The sequence below is a fragment of the Lagenorhynchus albirostris genome, chromosome 1, assembly GCF_949774975.1.
Source record: "Lagenorhynchus albirostris chromosome 1, mLagAlb1.1, whole genome shotgun sequence".
In the NCBI taxonomy this organism is placed as follows: Eukaryota; Metazoa; Chordata; class Mammalia; order Artiodactyla; family Delphinidae; genus Lagenorhynchus; species Lagenorhynchus albirostris.
Genome location: NC_083095.1, coordinates 143,734,878 through 143,762,557, shown reverse-complemented (window position 1 = coordinate 143,762,557; position 27,680 = coordinate 143,734,878).

The following is a 27,680-nucleotide window of genomic DNA, read 5'->3' as shown; positions in this document are numbered from 1 at the left end:
GGTCAGTGGAACAGGACAGAAAGCTCAGAGGTAAACCCACGCACATATGGTCATCTTATCTTTGATAAAGGAGGCAAGAATATACAATGGAGAAAAGACAGCCTCTTCAATAAGTGGTGCTGGGAAAACTGGACAGCTACATGTAAAAGAATGAAATTAGAACACTCCCTAACACCATACTCAAAAATAAACTCAAAGTGGATTAAACACGTAAATGTAAGGCCAGACACTACAAAACGCTTAGAGGAAAACATAGGCAGAACACCTCATGACATAAATCACACAAATATCCTTTTTGACCCACCTCCCAGAGAAATGGAAATAAAAACAAAAATAAACAAATGGGACCTAATGAAACTTTAACACTTTTGCACAGCAAAAGAAACCATAAATAAGACGAAAAAACAACCCTCAGAAGTGGGAGAAAATATTTGCCAACCAAGCAATGGACAAGAGATTAACCTCCAAAATATACAAGCAGCTCATGCAGCTCAATATGGAAAAAACAAACAACCCAATCCAAAAATGGCAAAAGACCTAAATAGACATTTCTCCAAAGAAGATATACAGATTGCCAACAAACACATGAAAGGATGCTCAACATCACTAATAATTAGAGAAATGCAAATCAAAATTACAATGAGCTATCACCTCACACAGGTCAGAATGACCATCATCATAAATTCTACAAACAATAAATGCCGGAGAGGGTGTGGAAAAAAGGAAACCCTGTTGCACTGTTGGTCAGAATGTAAATTGATACAGCCACTATGGAGAACAGTATGGAGGTTCCTTAAAAAACTAAAATTAGAACTACCATACGACCCAGCAATCCCACTACTGGGCATATACTCTGAGAAAACCATAATTCAAAAAGAGTCATGTACCACAATGCTCATTGCAGCACTATTTACAATAGCCAGGACATGGAAGCAACCTAAGTGTCCATCAACAGATGAATGGATAAAGAAGATATGGTACATATATACAATGGAATATTAGCCATAAAAAGAAATGAAATTGAGTTATTTGTAGCCAGGTGGATGGACCTAGAGACTGTCATATTGAGTGAAGTAAGTCAGAAAGAGGAAAACAAGTACCGTATGCTAACACATAGATATGGATTCTAAAAAAAAGGTTCTGAAGAACCTAGGGGCAGGACAGGAATAAAGACGCAGACATAGAGAATGGGCTTGAGGACAGGGGGAAGCGGAAGGGTAAACTGGGACGAAGTGAGAGAGTAGCATTGACATATATACACTACCAAATGTAAAACAGCTAGTGGGAAGCAGCTGCATAGCACAGGGAGATCAGCTCGGGGCTTTGTGACCACCTAGAGGGGTGGGATAGGGAGGGTTTGGGGAGGCGCAAGAGGGAGGGTATATGGGGATATATGTATATGTATAGCTGATTCACTTTGTTATAAAGCAGAAACCAACACACCATTGTAAAGCAGTTATACTCCAATAAAGTTGTTAAAAAAAAAAAAACTTAAGCAGTTTATTCATCACAGAAGCTCAGTATTCACTCCCACGTTGTTTTCCTTTCCCTGCTCCTCATTTGGACAAAATAAAGAAAAATGCATTTTTCACAAAATTCCACACACACATTTGCAGTTTTTTTCTGCTTGGAAATGACAGTGTGGGCGTGCAGAAACCAGTGGGATCTAGAAGGACATCAGTCACTTTCACAGCTGGAGTCATAGCACTTTCCTTAGGGGAAACTTTCTGCGGCAAGCAGAACTTGTTTCATCCTCACCAGGACAGGACAGAGGTCAGTAGTAGGAAGAGCCAGCATCCCACCCACGAGATTTTTATGCCACTCTTGGGCCTGGTGGAGAAGACTTAGTCTTCTACCCAAGAATGGTCTGTATGCCTCCATTTCCCTTCTGAATTCAAGGAGGAGTACAGAAAACGCCATGAAGCCAGCTCCGAACAGAACAAGGACTTAACTCCAATGTTATTCAAAAGTGGTCCCAGGGGAGAGTTCTCCAGTGGTCTCTCTGTCCTTCCTTCCTAGGTCCAAAATACTTGAGTTGACCTCTCAAAATGCAAAGAAAAGGAAATCCTGAGTGCAGACATCAGGTTCTAAATTACTGAACATCCCAAAAGAAGTATAGTCTTGCTTCAAGCTTTCCTTCAAATGGGAAACGATTCACAAATCACGAGGCCATTGGGAAGGGTTTGGGCAGACTATCACTTTCAAGCATCGAAATCATCAATCCTATCTGAGAGCTATTTCATTCTCGACAAAATCCTGTCACCTCCCAAGATTACACCTAGAGACAATGAAGCCACCAGCCCTTTGGCAGATGGCAGAATCAACCTTTACAGGCCAGGCACCGAGTGCTGGGCTCTAACCCTTCCTCCATGCACTACCCTCACTGACTGTTGGCCAGAGGCACATTCCACAGATGGGAAAAGAACCCACAGACCCATCAGGAGTCATATTTATATGGCCAAGAGCAGGGCCTTTGTGGACAAGTGGATTTTGATTCCAATCCCAGTTGCTTCTTTACCAGGTAAGTCTCAGTTTCAGCACATGGGCCTCTCATACACGGTTCATAGGAAGAAGATCAACTGGAATTGGAATATTTGTTTAATTATATGCCTAAATATAGTTTCTAATTACCTTGTTGAATAAAGGCCGTTAAGTCCAAAAGGAATCCTGCAAATACCCATTGGTGTTAATCAATAAATCTTAAAAATTCTAGTAGTCCAGAGAACATTATTTTTAGAAGAATACCATTGCTGTCTTATACAACTTCTGCTTGTCTGAATTTAGAGCACCCTAACATTTTCAAATCCTATTTCTAACACCTTCAATAGAAATGTGTGTAAAACAGGAGAAATCTGGGAGTACTGTGTGTTATCAGAGTCTGATTATTTCTATTTATCCTTTTATTTGACACACTAGGGGTTTTCAAATCCCAGCATAGGGCAATTCATCAAAGTGAGATTTGGAAGGGGTGAGAGGTGTATCTTTCTATTCGAAAGTGGAGAAGGGTTATTGCACATATGGACCTCTCAAGCAGAACAATTCTAGGGAAACACATATCTGAACGTGGGGGATTTGGAAATAGATTCCCTTAAAACTGTCTATAGATGTGAACTTCCCAGAAAAACTTCAGCTACCAGGAGTACACACACATCCATTTAAAGATTGCAGCTTAAGATACCATGTGCTTTTACTAGTCTTATAGTTGCCATTAAATCTGTTTTGAATAGGTTTCTCCCACTTACATACTTAGCAAATTCATGCTCACCTTTGGGGACACAGTTCAACTATTCCTCAGTGAATGGCCACAGTTAGTTGCTCCCTTTTACTCTACTTTCCACCCACCTTCACTTTAGCATGTACCTCATTGCCTGTTTCCATGCCTGTCTCCCCAAGGGTGGGGTGCCTGCTACACACAGCAACTGGAATACAGCAGATGATCGAGGGAAAAGGCTGTGACATGGATTCAGACACCACTGCAGAAATCTTGGCTAAAGTAATGGTCGTTTGGACAACATTGGGGATGGAGATGATAAGAAATAGCAGGATTTGCTCATGGGTCCTACGTGATTTGAGGAAGAAATAAGAGCTAATGATAACTACTAGATCTCTGGCTTCAACAACTTCTCTGCTTGAAGGTGGTACAATTTCTTGTTGCAGAGAAGACTAGAGTGGGGAAGATTTACCATGTTGAGTAGGCCATTGGCTATATTAGTGTGGAGGACAGGGCTGACAGGTCAAGGTTCTAAGTATGAATTTAAGATTTAAAAGCATATAGAAGGTATTTAAAGCCAGAGGACTGGATAATATCACTGAAGAAGAAAACTGTACAGTAGAAAGAGATGAGAACCAGGGCTGGGAAATTCCAACCAGTTGAAAGAGGTTCTCGGTAGGAACAACACATTCAGGTATGCAAGGCATTCACTAAGTAAAATATATCACATTTATCTGAGCTGGAGATATAGAATTTTTATTTTTTTAATGCTTACTCTTTACTTCTTTTTATTATTATGTTATTTGTTTATTTAACATTTTCCTCTTACAGTTAACCGTGGTTTTCACGTTTTTGCAGAGAAAACAATACTTTCATTCCAGTAAAGTAAAAATCATTTTTCTCACTTATTGTCATGGTTTAGCCACAAAAACATCTTTCTTCATGCATATGTGCCAAACTCATACACAGGAATAGGCAGTCATGCGATTTTCTAACACCACCTGTGAACATTCATTATCAAATCATTACTCTGCCTACAACTACGTTCACTCTCCCATTCCCAAAAAGCAACAGAAAATAGCCTTCTGTGGAATTCTACTTATACTGCCTCCTTTTTTAGTTTGTTGTTATGATTTGCTTGTGCATTTCACTTTGAACGGCAAAACTTTGTCAAACGAATATTAGTCAGTTTTTCCCTTTGCCCACGGAGATGTCAAGGCTCCATGATTAATGGATGGTATTTACTTGACAACAATGTTTACTTAAGTCAGTGACAGATCCTAGTTTTGCTTCTTCAGATCAGGAAATCTTATGAAATCTAGAAAAGCCTTGGGACTTGGCTACAGAAGAATAGGTCTTCTGCAGATGACACTTCATCTTGGAAGCTGAAAAAGGAAAACTTATGTTATCAGTCCCCCAGTGGTTAATTCATATTGAGAAGAATCTATCCTTGTCCTCCTTTTTCAGATTCAGGTTTTGGAGTCCGAATTAGGACTACTGGATTGAGTTCCTTCCACATACCTCTCCCCACCCATTAAACGATTAACATTACCTGAGAGCTTATGAGAATCTCTGTGCTGGAATGGCCACTATTTGTTACTTTGCTGAGTTCTTCCTTCTGATCTCACCAAGTTTGAAAGCAGACATTCAGCAACTAAGCGTTATGTGTAAAGACTTGAAGTTAAAAATTGAGAAGTAGTCATTATCCATCAGTTGGAAAGTGATTAACTTTCCATTAAAATTATTTTAGATCCCCTAACCATTATTATTTAGGTCACCTAGCACCCAGGTTGTGGTCTCTAAATACCACTTCCCATTAAAAAATAAACCAGGGTTCCTAATCCCAAGTCTGGAGCAGGAAATGGACAAAATGAACCTAGAACATTTTGTATCAGAAAGTTAAAAAACACTCAAACACCAATAGAATTGTGTCCAAAAGACACAGAAGCCAGCTTGAAGGACCTTCCACTGGCCAAGGAAGGTACACCTTAAGCATAAGAATAACTGCAATGGATTAAAAACTACCAAATGTATTAATATAAGTTCATAGTAATAATTCTTTCTTTAAAACTTACTGGTCATCTTTGGAGGATGCTTGGTCATTAACTCACTGTTTTAAATGTTAGGAAATAAAAGGAAAGAATCAAGTATTTATCCAACCTTTCTATATGAATGATACCTCAAGGTACTCTAATAACTGATAAGGGGAAGTATCCTTTTAAGAGGTATTCAAGCTGCTAAAAAAATATTTTAACGATAACATTAGAACTACATAGTTTTTCAAACTCTGATGAACTAATAGATCTAGGTAACAATCATCAGTGGGCTGCTAAAATCACAAAAAGAGAGACAACCAGTTTTTCTGTAACCCCTAATGGAAATACACACCACCACTGACAAAGTACTTTTGAAAAACAAGTTTGAATTTGAAACAAATCAAGCCTTTAGAATTATCAGTTTGTGGGAAAAAAGTGGATACAGTAGAATATGTTAAACGACACTAAAAAAATGTAATCAACAAAATGCAGACTTGAAATTCTACAGCAATGTTATTCAAAGTGTGATCTATTGACAATGTAGTCCATAAACTGTTTATTACTGATCTATGATAAGTATAGAAATTGAAAGGAAGCATTTAGAAATGTTTATAGCAATTTAACATTATAATCTAACATCCAAGCCTCTGGACAGTGGACTCATCTTATTGAATAGAGTATAGCTATATTCAGGTCACCCGAAATCAGATCTAACTTATATGATGAATCGTATGTACTGTGAACTATTTATTAGTCAGGAGCAATAGGACCATGTTACAATTTATCTCAGTTTAAGTATAATTGGTCAACGGTGACCCCAAAATGTATAAAGTCTGGAATCTATTTCTTTCACCCAAAGATAATTTAATGTCAGAAAACAGATCAGTTGTTGCTAGGGTATGGGGTTAGGGGGAGGATAGGATACATTATAGAGGGTACAAGGAAACTTGATTAATATGGTCATTATGTTGCCTATGAGGATTATTTCACAGGTGTACACATATGTCAAACTCATCAAATTGTATTCTTTAAATATGTGCATTTTATTGTACATAAATTATGTCTTAAAAACTGTAAACTTTTTTAAAAAGAAAAAAAGTTTAGGGATATCTGCTTCTGTTTAAGATTTAGAAAACTGCAAAGAATATTACTCCGACATTAAAAACAAGAAAAAAGCTGAATAATCTACAAAGGCAGAACTTTTCATGAACCCATCATTAAGCTGTGGTCACTAGGCAACCAACTGATCCATTTTTCACAAGCGACTAGTCCTTCCAAGGGGCTATGAGACATGTGAACTGTTCATATTTGGCAGTGCCTAGAAGAAAGAAGTGGGCACCACACAAGCCTGAAAGAAAGAAATCAAATAAATTTTAATGAATTCTTAAAGGCAAGTATGGATAAGCAGGTCACTGTGGAATGGCTGGGGGGCCCCAGACATAAAGAAAGTTTGCAAGTGTTCACAAGTGCTTCTCTACCAGCTTTTGATGAGAAAGATTGGGGTTGGGCAGGAGACTGGGGAAAGACTCAGTAGCATGCAGGCAGCAGGAGGTGATCAATGGAAGAAAAAGACAGGTAGGAAACCTCACCTTCATTCCCACACCTTCCCCTCCTGTGAATCAAAAGCCTAGGCCACTGGGAAAGGGGCATAAGCCCTTTGACTCACAAGGGCACAGACAAAGATCCATAGTTCTGGGAGATACATAGAAGCAAAATTTGTCTTCTTTGGGGGAAAAGATAGAAAACTCTTTCCAAAGTACAGGCAAAAATCCCTCACTGCTGGAGGAATGGTAGAATCAAATCCTCTACCCCTGGGAGGGCCAAGAAATATTCACACTCAGGATCTTACACTGATACAAAGCAGAGGGTTTTGGTTTTTAGTTTTTTAGGTTTGTTTTTAGCTTTTTTGTTTTGTTTTGTTTACCACTAAGGAAGGATTATCATACCTTCCCACTCAAGACTAATTCTAAATGTAAGAGGTAATGTGTTGGTAAAGGTTTAAGTACCAGTGCTCCAAGGCTAGAAAGTCCAGATTTGCAGTTTTGTGGGAAATTTGCCTGAGGATTTGTAGGAAATCTGGCCAATCTCCATGATGCAAGTATGACCAATAATCTCCTGTTTCAAACTATGTCCTATGACATCACTGAACATGGAGTTAGAAAGAGAGGTGCACATCTGGCTTTCATGAGCCCATATGAGACAGCTCCAGCACATCACTGAATACAAAGAAGAGTTTAGAAGACTGCCTTTCACCCTCCCACCATGCTTCAGGGGTACAGAGACAACTTATAGCTAATTCAGAAGCAGGAACACTGAGAAAAAACCTCCAACACTCAAGCCCCAACACTAAACACAAAGTAAGAGCAACCTACTGCTACAAAAATTTGAAGCCTTAGATGCACTAAAGATAACAACAATGAAAAGAAAACCCACAGAATGGGAGGAAATATTTTCAAACAAAGCAACCAACAAAGGATTAATCTCCAAAATATACAATCAGCTCATGCAGTTCAATATCAATAAAACAAAAAACCCAATCAGAAAATGGGCAGAAGATCTAAAAAAAATTTCTCCAAAGAAGACATACAGATGGCCAAGAGGCATATGAAAAGAGGCTCAACATCACTAATTGTTAGAGAAATGCAAATCAAAACTACAAAGAGGTATCACCTCACACCTCAGAATGGCCATCATCAAAAAATCTACAAACAATAAATGCTGGAGAGGGTGTGGAGGAAAGGGAACCCTCCTACTCTGTTGGTGGGAATGTAAAGTGGTACAGCCACTATAGAGAACAGTATGGAGGTTCCTTTAAAAACTAAAAAGAAAACTACCATATGATCCAGCAATCCCACTCCTAGGCATATATCCGGAGAAAAATTCAAAAGGATACATGCATCTTAGTGCTCACTGTATCGCTATTTACAGTAGCCAGGACATGGAAGCAATCTAAATGTCCATCGACAGATGAACGGATAAAGAAGATGTGGTACATATATACAGTGGAATATTACTCAGCCATAAAAATAAATAAAATAATGCCATTTGCAGCAACACGGGTGGACCTAGAGATTGTGATACTGAGTGAAGTAAGTCAGACAAAGACAAATGTCATATGATATTGCTTATATGTGGAATCTTAAAAAATGGTACAAATGAACCTATTTACAAAACAGAAATAGAGTCGCAGATGTAGAAAACAAACTTATGGTTACCAAGGGGGAAAGGGAAGGAAGGATAAATTTGGAGATTGGGATTGACATATACACACTACTATAAATAAAATAGATGACAAATAAGAACCTACTGTATAGCACAGGGAACTCTATTCAATACTCTGTAATGACCTACATATATGGGAATAGAATCTAAAAAAAGAGTGGATATATGTATATGTATAACTGATTCACTTTACTCTACAGCAGAAACTAACACAACATTGTAAATCAACTATAGTCCAATAAAAATTAATTTTAAAAAAAGATAACAACAGCAACAACAAAACTCAACTCCAGATCAAGTTCTAACTATATTGGCTCAACACCCCACACTAACAGCCTAAAAGCCTAGGTGTAACAATTTCCAGGCTACTATTACCTCAGAATTTACTGTTCTTCTAGACATAATGTCTAGCATTCAGTCCAATTTACACAACATACAAATAAGTCAGGTAAATCAAACCATTGTCAAGAGGCACAGCAATCAATAGAACAGATGTTGCAACTACTGAACAGTGACTTTAAAATAAATATGATTAATATGGTAATAGGCCCATTTTTAATGGTGGACAAAATATTAAAACAGGTAGGAACTTTCTAATTCATTATCCTCTTTTCATTATAGAAAAGAAAAATATCTTTTGCCATCAGTAGTAAAATATGTGTGTGTGTGTGTTTTCCCCCCTTCCTTCCAATTTCTGGTATTATTATTTCTGATATTATAAAACCAGAAATTGGAAGGAAAGGGGGAAAACACACACACACACACACACACACACACACTTTGGCTTTGGAGCCAGAGAGGAATTTGTCACCACTAACTGTGTAAACTTAAGCAAGTTCATTTAACCTCTGAGAATTTCTTTTCCTTATTTCTGAGTTGCGTATAATTCAGAGAGTTGTTAAGTTAAAACTACATAGTACATGTAAAGTCTTTAGCACATATTAAATGCTAAAAAGAAAATGCACAGTAAACAGTGGTTGCTAATGCAGTCATCATTAGCAATTACTGAGTTTGAGTTCATTAAAAAGCAGAAATGGTTGACTTGATAGAATAAGTGCTATAGTCAAGAATATTAATATCACACATCCAATTTGGAAAATACTGCTTTGTGTCCAATGAATTTGGTGAAAACAACACAGTTTGAGGTAGTGAGAGAATGGGCTTTATGTACAACAGATGTCCGGGGGAAGCCCAGCCTTCCCACCGACCAGTGGTGTGGTTCCGGGAAGTCCCAAGGCCCCAAGCCTCCAGGCCCTTTGAGGATGCTGCAGGAGCAGGCTCAGTGACACACGTAACCCATGGTAGTGCCTCTTCTTCTTGCCTCCCCCCAACCACCAATCACCTCTGACCTCTGACTTAGCATGAATTGTAAAGGACGCTCACCCTGACGGGTCCCCCTAAAAGACAAGCCTCTTCCTCCCTGAAGCTTATCAGTGGAGGACTAGATGAGAAAAAGGAATTTAGTCCATCCGGTGAACTGAAAAAAACACACAGATAAATGACAACTCTCAATTTTCTTATTAAAAGCAAAATCTTGTGTTTTGAAGTTTGATGAAATATCCACATGCACCCTTAAAATAACTGTGTTTACCCAAATGTTTCCAAATCCAAAGAAAACGTGAAGAGCAGTCACCTGAACGCTTTGATTTCTTTATTCCAAAGACTGAACTGATTCTCAACACTTCTGTTTTGAAATGAGCAACTGTAATCCACCTCTAGTGGGCTGGATGAAAGGGGCCAGAAACAGTTCAGTCATCTCCAGAGATTGCCATAATTTAAAAAAACAAAACAAAACAAAGAACTCAAGATGTTCAGCCATGTAGGAAGACATCCTCTTGATAATAGAATGATCTCTGTATTTTCCATATGACTAATTTATAATTATTATCATGCCAGAGTATTATACTTCATCAGTAATAACAATTATAACAACAATAATAATAATACCAAAAATTGGAAGGAAAGGGGGAAACACACACACACACACACACACACACAGCTGTAAACAGCTTTATTACCTGATTTTTTTGGTTGTCTTCAAAACATTAATGATTCTTTTAGATGTCATGCTTTTCTCTAGAAAATGTTCTTAAGCATTTGGCGTTTGCTAACAAGCGCAGATAATAAAATGAAAGAATAAGCAGCCAATTAATTTAATAGAAAAACTCAGAAATATTAATTCTTAGAAAGTGTTGGGAGTTGCAGAGTATCTCTATGCACTTCTGGCTGACTTACTTTCTTCTAATACAATCGTTTCTAGTTGGTTGGAATTACATATGTTAATGTTAAATGGCCCCTCGGCCCGAAGCAGTTGGAAATCTTTGGACCAGACCTGGAGTTCACATTCAGGGAGCATCTCTACCAGAAAACTCTGCCCACCTGGCCCCCTTGTGGCCGCAGGAAGAAGCTTAAGAGAGGGAGGAAATGGAAATGGTGCTGGAAGCAGAAGCCTTATCTTCTTTCCTGCCTATCCTCCCTTCTTTCCCCTACCTTCCCTCCCGCCTGGGAGAGGATGGAGAAAGAGCCAAGGTGGATGGGCCCTAATGCTGGGCCGCCTGGGGCCACCCCTGCGTCCTGACTCCCGTGCAATGGAGCCTGGCCCAGGGGACACACCCAGCCCAGCCATATATCACCACATTTTTGTTGTAGTCCACTTTGGTGGAGACTTCTGCCCTCAACTTTATGCCAGTGTCTCATAAAATTTAATTTAAAACCTAAGAAAATGAAAATCAATCACTAAATGGGAAACCTCACTTGACTAAACTATTCTAGTATATTTAACTTAATGAGCAACATCTTTTCATGAGAAAAACCAGACCATATATTAAAATGACCTTAGAAATTTAAAGAGCATTAAAATATAAGTGCTGAATTGGGGTTTTTTTCTTTTAATTTCCTAATTGGAATCAGTTTTTCACTGGAAAGGGAAGAAAATCATATATATATATATATATATATATATTTTAGCATGCAGGATCTCAAAATTTATGAAAACCTTGAAGATCTACCAACAGTCTGGTCTACAACTGAGAAATGAGGAGGAAAGGAGGGCACACTGTCTAGAGTCGTGTCCGGGCCCTCCGACCCCCAGACACAGGCTGGTCACAGCACCTCTCAGAATCTGCATTCCTAAAACTAGAAGAGACGGCTTCTGTGCAAGACAGAGAACAGCGCTCCTGCTTGGGAGTCATCATACTGCTATGGTGGGAAATACCTGCTCTAACACTCACTGTGCAACTCTGGACAAGACCATAACCTCTCTGAGCTGTTACTTCCTCATCTATAAAATGGGGAAAAGAGTCATTACAACATGGTGCTGTAGAAAAGATTAAACGAAATACTGTAATGGGAGACATATGGTACAGATCCTGGCATCCTGCAGAAACTCCATCCGTGGTTATTAATGACCCCTCCCTGAATTAAATAGGCATGGTGAGAGCAGACATCTTTGCCATGTCACACCTCAATCTTAATTATGATGTTCACTGTCAATTTTTCTTTGTTAGCTAGATTTTTGTTTTACAGTAAGGGAGCTGTCACCTCCCTATCTTACAAGATTGTTGTGAGAATCAATGAGAGCACTTTGTAATCTACAGGTTATTGTTCTTTAGTTATCAGCATTCATTAACTCCCAGGAAGCAAAGGAACAAAACAAAGAAGTATAGAACAGTCCATGCAAATACAATTGCCGAAATTATGTATCGCAAAAATACAAGTTGAGAATAGATAGCGATTATTGTTTTTACTAATTAATAAAGTGGACCTATTATTTCCTCCACTGGTGGCTATTGGAAATTGATGATCCATTCAGAGCCAAATACTTTTTTTCATCAAAGAATGTTGTAATTTTTAAAAGCCACTTTCTATCAACCCTCCGCTAAAGAATACAATTTAAGGCCAAGTCAGAGTTAATCATTTTGGGGTATCTGGCATGCCTTTTCTTGATTCGACATTTGATGAGAAGTCAGTGTCTGAGCGGACTCTGCACAGGAAGAAATGGTCACCTAGTCCTGGACCTGATCTTAGCATGAGACATGCTTTCCCTTTTTATCAGTCTCTATCTTAAGGCCATATTTTATCTCAGTAGAGCAACATTCAAACTTGTCTACACACAGGAATTTGGTGTTTTCTACTCTCTCATTGCCTTGGTGAAACTTTACTTTCAAATCTATATATTTTTTTCCCTTCTTACATAGTTGGTAACAAAAAGCTCTTCTTCCCTTAGAAGGAGGAAAATCTCTTTGATGTCCAAATTTTCATTTGTGATTCAGAAACCTCCATGGCCCCAAGAATACTTTTAAATTCAAAGAGAAACTAGTTTGATAGGATTTTGCCTGCTTTTGTGTGTGTGTTGGGGGGAAGGAAGAAACTTTTTTTAATAATGATCAAACACAGATATAAAACACTGTAATTAGCTAATTCAATACCATGCCATCCAAGTAGTGCTCGCTTTGAATTTTCAACCTTCATAAGGCCATATCTTCATGGCTTTATAAAATTACCCATTCTCACTCGAATATGCTGCCTTGATAACTAATTCTGCATGATCAGTGAAACCCGTCGTGTCATTACTGTGGTTATTAACAGGAAAGCATGCTAATTGGCAGCTGCAATCCAGAAATGAGTAGCCTAATGAAAACAGGCACTAAAAGGTAAAAGAGCTACCTTTCTGATGCCGCCAGGACAAAGTCTGAGAAGGCAGTGGAGGGAGGTGACTGGAGCCGCGACATCTCAGCAGCACAGGTGTTTCTGCTGGACCTGCCAAGGGGAACGTGTGCTTCCTGGGAGGGAGTCAGGGCTCAGTCTATGCAAAAGCTCTCCCAGTGCTATAGCGGGGCCCCAAGAGCAAGTCCTCCAAGCTGATGACGGGGGCCGGGGCTGGCATTGGCAGGAAGTACACACTGGAGGAAAGCAAGACACTGTGTGTTTCAGGAAGGTCCCTCAGCACCTTGAGTCTGGGGACGGTTGCTATTAACTGTAGGTGGAGAGACTAAGGGTTCCCCACACTGGGTACCGAAAGCACCAAGAAAGCAATTCATGCACACTCAGACTTGCACAGGAGGTGGGTGATGACACAGAAGACCAAAAGAGGCTTGGCAGAAATATCCACCAGGCTGAGTTCTCAATGGGGCCAGGACAGTCCTGGAGCCACAGCAGGGACTGGAACTCAAGAGGGATCCATGGTTGATAACAGAAACAGCTAAGCACTTGGGGGCCCAATATTTGTTGAGTGGAATTTATTCTGCTTTCTGAAGTAATAATTAGAAAGCTCCAAACTGCTCCAGGTGTTGACAAAAATAAGCGCTTGGGCCATCTGCCAACTGAGTCAGTCTGTTAACGTTCCCTTCTGAAAAATGTTCAGAAGGGACCTCAGGGCTTCCCTGGTGGCGCAGTGGTTGAGAGTCCGCCTGCCGATGCAGGGGACACGGGTTTGTGCCCCGGTCCGGGAAGATCCCACATGCCGCGGAGCGGCTGGGCCCGTGAGCCATGGCCGCTGAGCCTGCGCGTCCGAAGCCTGTGCTCCGCAACGGGAGAGGCCACAACAGTGAGAGGCCCGCGTACCGCAAAAAAAAAAAAAAGAAGGGACCTCAAATCCTGGCCTCTCTGGATGTTTCGTGGGTTTCGAAGTCATTCCCACTGAAAGCTCCCTTCATGCTCCTGATGGTGGGAGCGCAGGTGTCACCTGGCCCTTACTTTCTCAGCCAAGATTCAGACAGGATTCACGGGAGTTAACCTTTCTCATAAACCCCTCAGGGAAAGGTCCATGGGAGGGTCTAAGCAGTTCCAGGTGGAGACCCCACACTGCAGGGGTCAGGGGGACAGCCCTGAGGAGTTGCCCAGTGCACGGCCTGACAGCCACCACTCCCACTGCACCGTCGCAGATGCTGGAAAGCAGAAGGCTCCTAATTGTAATGTTAGTACAGTTAGGAGGATTCAAGGGAGGTTTCAACGTGGACCCAGTTTGTGCCCATGAATGAATCTAGATCAGCCCAGAAGACAGTGTCACGTGGCTCTAACCGGTTCAAAACCCTCATTGGCCTGGAATCAGCCAAAGGAGGAGACACGCTTAGCAAAATTGAACGGAGCTGGGAGGGAGAGGAAATATATAAGTGGAATAGAACCAAAATCCAAAAATGAATGTCCATATAGACTGTCATGATTGCATACAATGAAGTCTAAAATATGGATGAATACAAAGTTGTTCATGGGAATGTGAAAAACCAGGACACAATCATAGGAAGGGAAATGGGGGAAGGAATGGGGTCTCCAAGGAGGATGCGTGAAAAAGGCTCAAGGGCTTCTGATTAGTGAACTGCAAATCTAATCATGCGACTTTCTTCTTACAAGGGCCTCCCTGGCTTCAGCAGAAGGCAGAACCCTCTTCTGAACTCACAGGTCCTCCCAAGGCCATGCTGGCTCCAGTCTCCTGCCTCATCCTAACTCCTCCCTTTGGTCCAGTTACTTCTATCCAGGACCTCTAGCCTTTTGTTCGGCACTCTCCACCCTTCCTCACCTCTGGAGTTTTGTACGTGCTGTTCCCTCCCCAGGAACACACGCCACACGTCACTTACCACCCCTGCTTCACCCAGTGAGCACCTGCACAGCCTGCAGGTCTCAGCTTGAACATTTATTCCTCAGGGGTTTTTCACGCTCCACAGAACCTCATCTGAGCCCATGCCCCGTAATCCCATCAATGCCCAGACCTCTCCTTCCCTAATGCCCATGACCGATTCCTCCACCCATGTGGATCTTCCTCGCCACACTGTGAACTCCATGCAGGCAGGGGGCGTGTTTGTCTTGCTTGTCTCATTATTTCCAGTGCCCAGCACTTCACAGGACTCAATTTAGAGGGAGTAGAAACTGATGATGTTGTTCAGTGCAATATACCTGGCAAAGAAATCAAGATGGTCTTGGGATACACTAAAAGAGGTATGTGTTCTATGACAAAGGAGGTGATAGAAAGGCCGTTTTTGTGCCAGTCAGGTCATACACCAGGGTTCATGCTGGGTGCTACACCAAGATGATGGTTAAACTGGGGAGCTCAAAACCATGGCCTCCCTAGAACACTAAAGGAACTAAGCACGGTTAGGCTGGAAACAAGGCAGGGAAATTATGGCCAATGGATGCAGATATCTGAAGTGCTTTTACATGACAGTGCAGGTTGTCTACTCAGAAGAGAGAGGCATGGGTGTGGGATGATACAATAACACCTCCTGAGGCTCCCTGTTGCTGAAAGTGTTCAACCTGAGTCTTCCAGACGCTTGACAAAGTTCCCAGTGTGGGCTGGTCTATGAGACAGTTTCTCTTTTCCAGTTTGTGGGGTCTATGCATTTCCAAGGTACTCCATTCTGGACCTCAAGATCTAATCAGCTAGATGAGAAATCTGGGCCAAATTCCCCCTGCAGTGTTCTCTGAGCTCATGCATCTGGTAGGCAGTGATTGGGGATTTATAATCTAGCAAACTGAAATAGGCACTGGCCACTCAAAACTATCCTCACATTTAGAGGATCCTTTCTTTAAATGGCCCATTTGTATCTGGTTTCTGGGAATTAATATTTGAGGAAGAAAATGATCAATTTGAATGCAAATCTCTGACCAAAAACTGTGTCCCCACTCAACATTTGCAAAGCATGACAATGAGGGAAAGCGTTCTGTCTCTGTTACTTTCTGGCCTATGAAGATTTGGACTCATCCTCCAAATCCCACATGGACCTCCAAACTTAGAGGGCATCCAACTGGGAAGCCTCAAGGCAGAAGCCCAAGAACAGTCTCGTTTCCAAATCACAGGAAATTTCCCTGCAGCTTCCTTCACTTTTGCGCAAAAGATTGGGAGCGCTTGAAATCATATTTTGATTTCAAAGCCATGTTCCCTACGAGAGATCCAGTACTTTCCTCTCCCCAAAATGTCAGCGTCCATTTAAACCCTGGAGATTTGCTGGTCGGTTTTCCTATCTGCTTTGTCTTCCAGCCTGCAAGCCAGGCAGCCCTTCCTAAAAGCCTGTACACCTGACCCAGGAGATTTCTTTACTCCCCCCACCCCTCCCTGTAGTGTTAAAAGGCTACACTCTACTCTGAGACCCATCTCTCTCTTTTCCCCTCTTCAAGTACTTTCATCCCCATTTGTAACAGCCGCTAATATGCACTTCTATTCGATTTTCCTCACCCAGCTTGAAATCCTCTCATTCTAATTACCGTTTCAGTTTTCTTATATTTCTCCCTTGAGATGTCTCAATTAGTGTACTTTTTCATACCGCCTGTCACCTCTGAGCCACAAGGTGGGTCTAACTCCAACCAAAACCAGGCAGAAAATAAATGAGGAGCCGTTCTGGACGGCCGGGCCGAAGGTGGGGTTACTTTACAAACTAGTGCACTCTTAATTGATGATAAATGGACAGGAAAGTAGCCTTATTAGTACGGCAGCCCAGATTCGGTTGGCATGTGATGTCCTTTCATTATTCAAAGGTACAGGAGAGGCAGGCCACACTCAGTCCTGGGTGAGGAACTTCCATTCAGAGAAAGACAGAGCATGAGACTAATTAACATAATTCTGCTCAAAGTCGGAAATTAACTCACCTCTTTAAGACCACAGCTCCAAATGCCGTTTGTCTTCTCTGTAATTACACTTGCAGGTAATTATACCTGATTGTAGCACACAGCAAGTTAAATGAAGTGAGGGCTCCCCCACCCCACCCCCATCACATAACTCTTTTCATTCCAGCCCTGTCAAAAGACTAAACAAAAATAAAGGTGCCTGCCTTGGTATATTTCTTCCATTAATGAGTGCATTTTTGTCTTTTTTTTTTTTTGATGTGGACCATTTTTAAAGTCTTTATTGAATTTGTTACAATACTGCTTCTGCTCTATGTTTTGGTTTTTTGGCCTTGAGGCTCGTGGGATCTTAGCTCCCTGAACCAGGGGTTGAACCTGCACCCCCTGCATTGGAAGGCGAAGCCTTAACCACTGAACCACCAGGGAAGTCCCTTGCTTTGTTGTCTTAAGGCTTCTTGAGGAAGCGGCAATTGTGTGGTGTTTATTCCCTCACTCCCCTGGGAGTCCAGAGTCCTTATCTGAACCTTTCAGAATTTAGAAACACACAGAAGGCAAGTTGAACTTGAAAGCATTTTCCATTCACTAATACTAAAGGACAAGGACCAGGAAGTTACCTTCCCTTCTGTCCGTGGCTGTGCAGTAATTAGGTCTTGCTGACATAGCATCTCTAACTGAAACCGGGGTACAACCCCTTCCCATCACCTTAACTCTCTTCTATCACTATTATCTTTCTAAGGATCTCTGAGGGGCCAAAGAAATGAGAATGTGCATACAGACGAGTGGCATTTAGCCCCATTCCAGCTGGCTGTGTGCACACGGCCCTTATATCTAAGAAACTAGTGTGGGGCTCATTAGCCGTGGCGGGGCTCAGCCCTCCGAGAACCGTGGCTGGCAGGGTCCCACTCCCCATATGCCACTAGGCAGAGAGTGAGAGGCCCATTTAGAATTCCACAGCTCCCTAGAGGATGTGGTGGTATCCTCAACTAGTCCCACAAATTAGCCCCTCAAGAATTGAAAGGGTGCAGTTTCCAGTGGTAAATCCTCAGAAGAGTTTAGGAATGGGCAAAGGTGACTTTGGGGGCTCCCACATGTGTCTGTTTCCTGCCTATTTCACCCTCTCTTGCCTTCTCCTTTGTTTCACACTGTCAGGATTTCTTCCTCCGCTTGCTTTCCTCCTGCTCACCCACCCCCAGTCCCACCCAGGTCCTTTTTGGCCTCTTCTATACCTTTGCAGATTCTGCCGATTGACAGTGAAGTTTGGGCTGAAAGATCAACTTGGGCTTGTCTAAATCCCCACTTGCTTTAAATGTTGCCCTGAAGCCACTTGGCAGCCCAGAGGTAGCATTCTTCGTGCCTCTGACTTTCATCTCGCTGAGCTGAGTGATTCCCATGAAGAAATCCAGAATTAAAAAATAAACATCTCTAGTCACACATTTGCTGGATAATTATATGTATGGCCCTCTCACGAAGCAATTTGGCAATATGTACTAAGAGCAATAAAAAATATTGACTGTGAAACTTTCATGAGGAAATAATCTTTAATTCAGAAAAGCGTTCAATACAATGTAATAGTATTACACAAAAGCCGTGACAAAAAAGAAAATAACCTAAGTGTTCAAAATTGGAATATGTTCACTTAAGAGGCACATTCACTGGATGGATTGTTATGTGACCATTAAAAAAGGATGATTATGGAGATTATGCAAAATCTGAACAATTGGTTGCAATATTAGGTTTCAAAATTCCGAATAAAAATCAGAAAAAAAAAACTGATCATAAAAGTCATACCAAAATACAAATAACAACTGGTTTAAAAGAAGAGGATTTCCCTTTCCTTTATTGTCCAAATTTTCTGCAATGTGTTTAATATTCCTTCTAATGGAAATATATATATATTAATCTGGTATGAAAAAGAAGAAAATCCATTACTCTTGTAAATGTGGCTTGTGCGAGCCTGTCAAATGAATCTAAACTGAGGGGTTGGTTGATGTATCCATCCCTGAACTGGGATTGCTGAGACCTGCCTCCTCTTCCACTGACAAGCTGGGTGATTAGAGGGAATCATTTAACTCTCTGAGCTTCAATTTTGTCATGAAAAGGAACAAACTCTTCTCAAAGGTGGTTGCACCCTCTCTGACTCTCCCTCAACCACCTGGGCTGCCCCTTCCCAATCCCCTTCATGGAACTCTTTCCTCTGTTTGCCTGTTAAAAGTTGGGATCCGCCAGGATTCTGTCCTTTGCTTTCTCTCGCTCTTCCCATGTCCAAGGTGTCACCAACCCACCACCTATAACCCATCCACTCTGTCATCTCCTCTGTCACAGGCCTCCAGAGCATCAGACCTGAATTTCCAGAGGCCATCTGGCGATCTGCACCCAGCATCTTCAAAACCAAACTCCTGAACTTTCCCCAGCAAGCCTGTCTCTGACCTCACATTCATTATCTGATGACAGAACCACTACGCACTTTCTCATCCCACTTGGGTAAGCTGGGATTCCACTTGGTCCCAACCTCATCACCTCTGAGACAGCCTGCTGACAGTCACATCATGTCTGCCCCTCATCTATCCAGTCCTCTTCTCAACTGTCTCCAGAGGAAACCTTTCTAAAGTACAAATTGGCCTTGTCATTCACCACCCAACACCCTTGGGTATTTCCTGATCACATGCAGGGGGAAATCCAAGGTCTAGGACATGACATCACAAGGCTCTTCCTAGATTCCCAGCCCTCCCACCTCTCACCTCTCAACCCACTAACCTGGATGGTCTCTCACCTCTCTCACCTTGTGTCTCTCATCCAGCTGGTCCTCCTGGTGCCCACCAAAGGCAAGGCAGTCCCGGATATTGGAGATAGTGCTGTAACGGCCTGGCCTCCTAACAAAGCCCAAGTGAGTACCCAGCCACCTCCCCTCCCCAACCCAGTACTCTTTCCCATGAGAAGATACTCTGCCCAGTCTCGCCCCCTAGGAAATACCATTGCAGAGTAGGTCTGTGCCTTCTCAATGACGTCACCTCTCTGTGACCCTGGGAATGCACCATCCCCCAAGGGTGGAATCTTCCCAGTGGTGCCTTAGTCAGAGAGACAGCCTGAGTGTGGTGGGATGCTCAACAGGTCCCATCTTCAGGGTGGAACTTCAGGGAGTCTTCGAGGGGCTGGTCGACACAAGCGTGGGCCCCTCTTCTCCAAAGTGATCAGCGCAGAAAATGGAGAAACAGGAGGACTAGCCCCTTCCCTGTGACCTTTTCTGTACCCCAGGTACCTTTGCAATGAAGATGGGGCTTTACTACCTAAAATGCTTGGGCCAGTGCCTGGGGCAGGAGAAGGGGAGAATCTAGTCCTAGAATTCTCAGGTCACATAACTGGTCATTTTGCCACTTGGGTCTTGAATGCAATTCCATCCCCCTTCTAATGCCCATGTCTCTCTTCCTCATGACCCTGTTCTAGTTTTTGTAGCACTCCACTAGGAGTGGCTCTGATAAACACTTACTTACTTGTCTGTTATTCACCCCTATTCAGTGCCTAGTAGGGGCTCAAATATCTGTCTGTGAACAAATATTCACTGTCTCCTGAAAACAGGCCACTCTCTGGTCACAAGCCTTCACCCCTATTGCTTCTTCTGTCTGATGTGCCCTTATTACCCACTAAAGAAAGTTCTACTCATCCTGGAGCAAACCCAGATCAACCCCTATTCCTCAGGGAGGCTTTCCCTGTGCTTATTCCCCAAATGGGATTCCCACTATCCCCCCTGCAATCTCCTGTCACCTACAAAGTGATACCCCACGTCTCAACCCGGGCCACAATGGTGGCACTTCAAACAGGGTATCATAACTCTTTACTTTACGTCTCACCTTAAGTAGACTATGAACCTTGCCGGGCCAGTGTGTCTTATTAGGATGTCCCCAGGACCTGGGGCACATCAGCCACAAAGCAGGTGCTCACTAAATGGGGGTTGAAGGGGTTAACAGCTGACTCAGTTGGGGTGGCCACCTCCCCCTGAGTGCAGGGTGCTGGGAACACTATCACTTTCCAGCTAACACAACAGAATAACAGGGAAGCGGTTGCCATTTGAGGTCCTGCTAAGCAACAATCACTGCTTTAAAAATATCAGTCCCTAGAAGAGTCCACCATGGCCACCCTGCTATCTACAGCATCTACACAGGGCCAATCTTTCCTTGGTAGGTGATGCCAAGGAAAACTTCAGCCTCAGCATGGTCAAATTCTCAGATTCCAGATTAATGAGGTCTTACAATGCACAAGGTTAATCACCTCCCTCCTGAAGATATTCTGTTTCATCTAACACATGCTTTCTTAGGAAGTGATCAAGGTCCCACCTCCTGTAGGACACAGTGTGGCTCGTGGAAATGGTGTGGGCTCTGAAACAAGACAGATTTGTGTTCAGATGTGCTACCTGTATGAGTTTGGGCAAGTTACCTAATCTCTCTGAGCCTGAGTATGTCATCTGTAAAATGGGGATAATACCCACTTCAAAGGTTCATTGTGAAGACTGAACATGGCATGCACTAATCTATGAGGAGTCTAACACAGAGCAGGTCCATGGGTGATCAATACAAGTCAGTTCTCACCATTTTCCTCACTGTGCTAAATCTTTATTTTTTTCCTTCCAGAAAAGAGAAAGCCTAGAGCAGGGTTTCCTAACTCCAGCACTATTGGCATTTGGGGTCTGATCATTCTTTGTTGGGTGGGGGAGAGGGAGCCTGTCCTGTGCATTATAGGGCATTTAGCAGACTCACTGGCCTCAGTAGCACTCCTCTCCCCAGCTATGACAACCAAAAAATGCCTCCAGACTTTGCCAAATACCCTTTAGGGGGAAAATTTCCCCCAGCTGAGAACCACTGGTCTAGGGTTCTCTAACTCAAATGTCACCTAGAAAGAAAAGTTCCTTGATTTTCCTTTAAGACCTGTTCTGAAGGGTGCTGAAGGCACATGTGATGGAGTCCCCTCCTGTCAAACTTCAGGACAAGAAAGGATGCATTCTTGATGTCACTGCAGTAGGATACCACTGCTGTCAACAGCAACATCATTTGCTATGGACTGAATTGTGTCCCCTCAAAATTCATATTTAAAACTCTAACTCCCAGCGTGATTATATTTTGAGATAGAGCCTTTAGGAGATTATTAAGGTTAAATGAGGTCACAAGGGTGGGACCCTGATCTGACAGGGTTAGTGCCTTTCTAAGAGACAGCAAAGAGCTTGTTCTATTTCCATGCACACACCGAGATTAGGCCATTTGAGGACATGGTGAGAAGGTAGCTGTCTGCAAACCAAAAAGAGAGCTTTCACCAGAAACCACATTGGCCAGCACCTGATCTTGGATTTCTCAGTCTCCAGACTCTAAGAAGATAAATATCTGTTGGTTAAGCCATACCACATATGGTATCATGTTAGAGCAGCTCAGGCAGACTCAGACATCATCCTTTCAAACTGAAGATCGAATCACTCCATCCCATGTGTGCACCCCCAGAGACGGCTATATTTTGGTCTTACCCACAGGTTACTCCTACTCATAGTAACTAAGATAGTTACTAGAGACAAGAGGGTCCATCAGAGAAAGAAAAAGTCTGCATTGTCCCTGCACCCACCCTGCAACATATTGGTGGTACCAAGCTGTCAAAATTATCTTAGGGAAAAAAAACTAAACAGCACACCAGAGTACATGGGTGCCAGTCCATCCTGGTTTATTCAATATAAAGAATATCATAACCATATAGCTATACTGTTTTTTTTTTTAAAAAAAAAGTGGAATTAACAGTTGGCCTGCTTTTGATTGGTGGGATTATAGTTGAATTTTACAAATTCATTATATCTTCATTGTTTAAAATGTCTACAAGGAGCATTATTTCTTATAATTAAAAAGTTTCATAAACTTTCTTAAAAGCAGGACGGGGTGGGGGTTTCTACCATGTCTGGTTTGATACTGATTTATAACCAGAGATTCTCGTCGATGGAGGAGGTTGCCACAGGAAGGAGGTGATTTACAACAGAGCTTTGTAATGTTTAAACATACAACATAGAAATGGAATTTTTAAAGCTTGAATTATTGGGTCCAACCCAGTGGGGCCATTCGAGCCAGTAGTGGGAAAACAGAGGGCACTTTTTAAAGTCTTTTGATCTGAAAGATTCCAGTGTCTCCTTTTGAAACTATTGCAATGACAACTTAAAATGTAAACCTTTCTTAATTTGCAAATTATTGACCCCAGAGCACCTCGGGGTTGCAGGGCAGTGTCACAGACAGCCCCCAGTGCAGGCTCGAGGCTGGGCTGGCAACCCCAGAGGGGTTCAATCCCACACATATCCCGCTTCACTCCAGGAACAGGACAAGCGTAGGGCCTCACCAAGCCATCTCCAAGCTGAGAGCCAGTATGCTTTTTTTTCAGGAAACAGTGTCGCTCCATACATACAGTAGCCATTGGACTCAGAACAGCTTCAGTTTCTGTCCTTCTTTTCAACTGCAGATAACATTCTACTTCACAGTGCAGACTAAAGGATAAAAATGCACCCTCTGAAGTACAGAAGGCGGAGGACGGAGGGGAGCACCGTCTTTGACTTGTAACTTCTGCCAGTTTTTCTGTGCCCGGCCAAGGCGCTGTGCCTGTGGCCTGGGGCTCTAGGGCTCCTGATATCAGGCCTTTGGTGGTGACCCCAGGGCCAGGGTCCCCATGGTGGGCTGGGGCATCCAGGCTGACTGTCTTTAGGTGTATACTCCCTCCCCCCACATGCAGTTCCAAGAACAGCTTCTGGGTTTACAGGCCACATGTGGGCAGACCCTGACCTCACCTCCTTCACCTGCTAGCGTCTGAGAACCCCACTGCGGAAGCAGCTTCTCCTCTCCACCCGAGTGGGGTCCTTGGGGACATCAGAACCCAGAGGCTCTGTGCTCTGTTCTCTGATTCCTGTGCAGCGTCCCAGCTTCTAGTCTGCACGAGACTGTTAAGAACATAATTATTTTAAGAATAATTATGCACTTCACAGGAAAATATCAGTACAAATTATGTCAAGCTTTGCGAATGTTGCTGGCATTAGAGAGAAAAAAATCAATTTTTTTTATTACTGTTTCCCATTTACCTCCTCATTTTCTCTTCTTCAGTAATTGGCCAAAAAGAAACTAAAATGAGCCCACTTTTTAAAGTTCTTCAGCTGTGATGTAAATTTCTTGCCAACCATTGCTCTTTGTCTCCCCCTGACTGGACCCTAATTATTCCTTTAGCTTGTTCTATAATAATACATTTCTGTTGACAACTCTCTAATATTTTTGGCTTTGTGCTTTTTTTTTTTTCAAAAAGCATCCTCCCCAGAAGCTTTCTTGCAATCACTCTGAATCTGGTAGAGGTAATTTCTCTTAAGATCAACTGTCCCTTCCTCTCACAACCAGAGCATTTTGCCCCTAGAGCCACCGTCCAGTTCTGTGTGGCATATGAGTCATTTCCAAGGGTGTCTTTCCACTAAACCAGGAGATCCTTGAGGGAGAAGCTTCGCGGATTCTCCATGCCAAAAACAAGTTCTGATGAACAGAAAGGGCTCAAAAGTAGCCAAATGAACAAATGCTCAAAAGAGAGAGCCTTTGGATTTCCTTATTTGAAATTGACAATGTAGTGGATGCTATTTTGCTACGAACAGCAACGACAACAAAAGTCACGTTTTTAATTAGAAGAAGCAAGGTGAGATTATTGCCACCAGATGGAAAAGGCTAAAGTGCTACCAGAGGAAATGACTCTAAACACTCATCTCAGCCTGGTAGTTGCTGCAACCACAGGGCTCCCTCCCCTCCACAAGGACATTGGATCCATTGCCTGAACTCAGAGGTTTGACCAGGAGCTCCAGTCCCAGCTCTCTGGGCAGCTCGGGTTGGGGTCACACTGACTCCGTAGGAGTCCAGGCAAGTGCTAAGCCCCAAGCTTAATCCCAACCATAATCACTGAAGTTCATTCCTAAAAGCCACAGAGTGGAAGTGAAAAGAATAGAGGCTTGGGGATTCAGCAGATACAGGTTCAAATCCCAAGTCTACCACTTACAGAAGTGGGCCCTCTTCTCCATGCCCCAGCTTCCTCATCTATAAAATAGGATAACAATGCAGGATCCAACTTTCAAGAGGTTTCCAAGGGTTGGATAGACCATCACACTTGTCTGACATAAGTGTCTATTTCCATCCCATGAGAAGGCATCTGGGGTGAGGCTTGAAGGCTGAGTTATGAGGACATCAGGTAAACCAGAGAGAGAGGGTGCTTGACATGGCCCTTTCTGCCCCAGAGCATTTAGATCTGCACCAGTGCTGAGATGTAGGTGAGGACAGGGGCGCTGCCTCTGAGTAACTGGCCACAAGAGGATGTGCAGTGAGCACGTGGTCAGTAACTGACCCTCCTCCTGTTCACAGTTCAGAGGGCAAGACAGACAAGCGAGGGGGGATATAACACAGCACAGCGCGGTGAGGGGTCCAAGAACAGTCCATCACAGTGTCTGGTGGCCTTCGTTAAATCCACAGTGTCATTTTCCAACCTGTCAAATGCATTCTTGTCATACAGCTGAGGGTAGAGCTGCAATCACAGCCACAAACTTGAAACTGGTCCATTCATTTCATCATCATTGTGGTCAAAACGAATCACTAAACCTAATCTACATAAACATCGAGATCATTAAAACTGCCCATATTTTTTTGCCCAATAATTTTTCTTGTAGAATTCACCTAGAGGAAATAAAGTGTTCACTCAGAGATGTGTGTATAAAACTGGGTTTCTTCTCATCATGATTTATAAAATGAACCAACACTTGGAAAGAGCATATAAATGCCTGAAGTTAAGAGACTGATTTTTAAAATATTCCTGTACACCTCCATAGGAAGGAATACTATGTAGTCATCAAAAACTTACTTATAATAACAATACGTAAAGTTATATGACAAAGCACACCGCAACCCAGCACATAGGATATGGTCCTGAATTTGTAAATATGTATTATGTTTATATTCACTTTCAGAGGAAGAAAACCACATATTGTCTGTAGTCTCCCACAGAGATACTAGAGCTGCGTGGCTAAAAATGCAGGTTCCCAAGCCAGATATCCAGGGTTGAATCCTGACTCCATCACTTCTTAGTGGGAGACCCTGGAGAAGTTGTTTAACTTCAGTGTCTCGGTTTCCCCGTATTAAGAAAGTGGTTGCTAGTTGTTTCTACTTCATGGAGGGTTAGATTAATGTGCTAATAGAGCAATGGTCCTAGACAAAGCACGGCACCTACAGGCACTTGTAAATGTTATCTATTGTTATAAATTATTATTCATGGTGAGATTACTGGTCATTTCAAGTCTCTACTCTCCTATATATTTTCTGCATGAAACTGTATGACAATCATGGAAACGAAGGAACTTTTTAATCCATTTCAGTCAATAAGATGAATTCAATGAAGAGATTAGTGAGAACTACTTTGTAGTAATTGACACAACAACTGCTATTTCTAGGGCTAAATCAAATAAAATAAAGTCAACTTTTGATTCTACGCAAGGCACGTTCATTTATCTGCGGCTAATCTTGCTTTCCTGTTTTTACTGGCCTCATTAAACAATGGATAGAACATCATATGTTTCAGCTCTATCTAGCGTCTACTTACTTTCTCTCCCACAGCCAACAGCTCAGCAAGAGCCTTGCAAACCATTTCTCTTAATGATCTTTCCAGTTGGGGAAGGTGTGAATCATTGAAACAGGGAACTCGGAGGCAAGGCCAGCGGCTCTAACTCAGAGAAGAGTCGCTGTGGCATCAGTTCATAGGGTTAGGACAGAAGGCTGAGTGTGGCACTTTGTAGGCACCTGTCAGAGCCATCCTGGTCACGCCCACCTGGCCACACACAGCAGTGACTGGAGGTAAAGGGTTTTTAACTTCGTGCTGTATGGAGATAAAGATGGAGAGAAAATGATTGACCCCACAATCAGTGATGAAGCTCCACGCTATTTACAACACATGAATTTTTATAAAGCGTGTGTTAAAATGAGCAATTTCTACTGAGTTTCTGATATCAGTGCTCCAGCCTTCTCTATTAAGTACACAGATCCCCTGCTCCTGGAGCAGACCTAGAAGGGGGCTGTTGCTTCTCATTTCAGAGCCCACATTACCGGATTTTCCATCTTTGTATCATCCACAATTAAGGTTCCCTGCAAAAAGAGTTTGCCTGGAGATTTACTTCCCTCCCTCCTCTCCGTCCACCTCTTCCTGATGGAAGAGGCCAGCCCTGCATCTTGGCCCCCATTGCTGTTCTGTGTGCTGTGGAGATAAGGGAGGCTGTTCAAGACTGAGTATCAGACACACCACACTCTCCTTGAAGTCAGTATACACCTCCCCCTGGCTGCAGCAGCCTCGCTGGATTAACTATCCTCCCCCACAGTGCTGGGCTGAGCATCTCCTCTTGACAAGCAATAGGGACAAGGGCTCTGGAGACAGATAAAACTCACTGGAGATTTGATTCTTATGTTTGGTAATTGGTCCTTCACACTAAACTAGTTGTTTGAACAAGGGACAATTATTCAATCCCAGTTTTCTCAACTGAAATGGTAATAAGGACACCAGTGTCTCTGATACTGCTTGAAATAACACGAGTCAAAGCTCAGTGCCTGGCTCATGGTAGATACTCCAGAGAAATATGGTTTTCTTCCTGGCTCTCT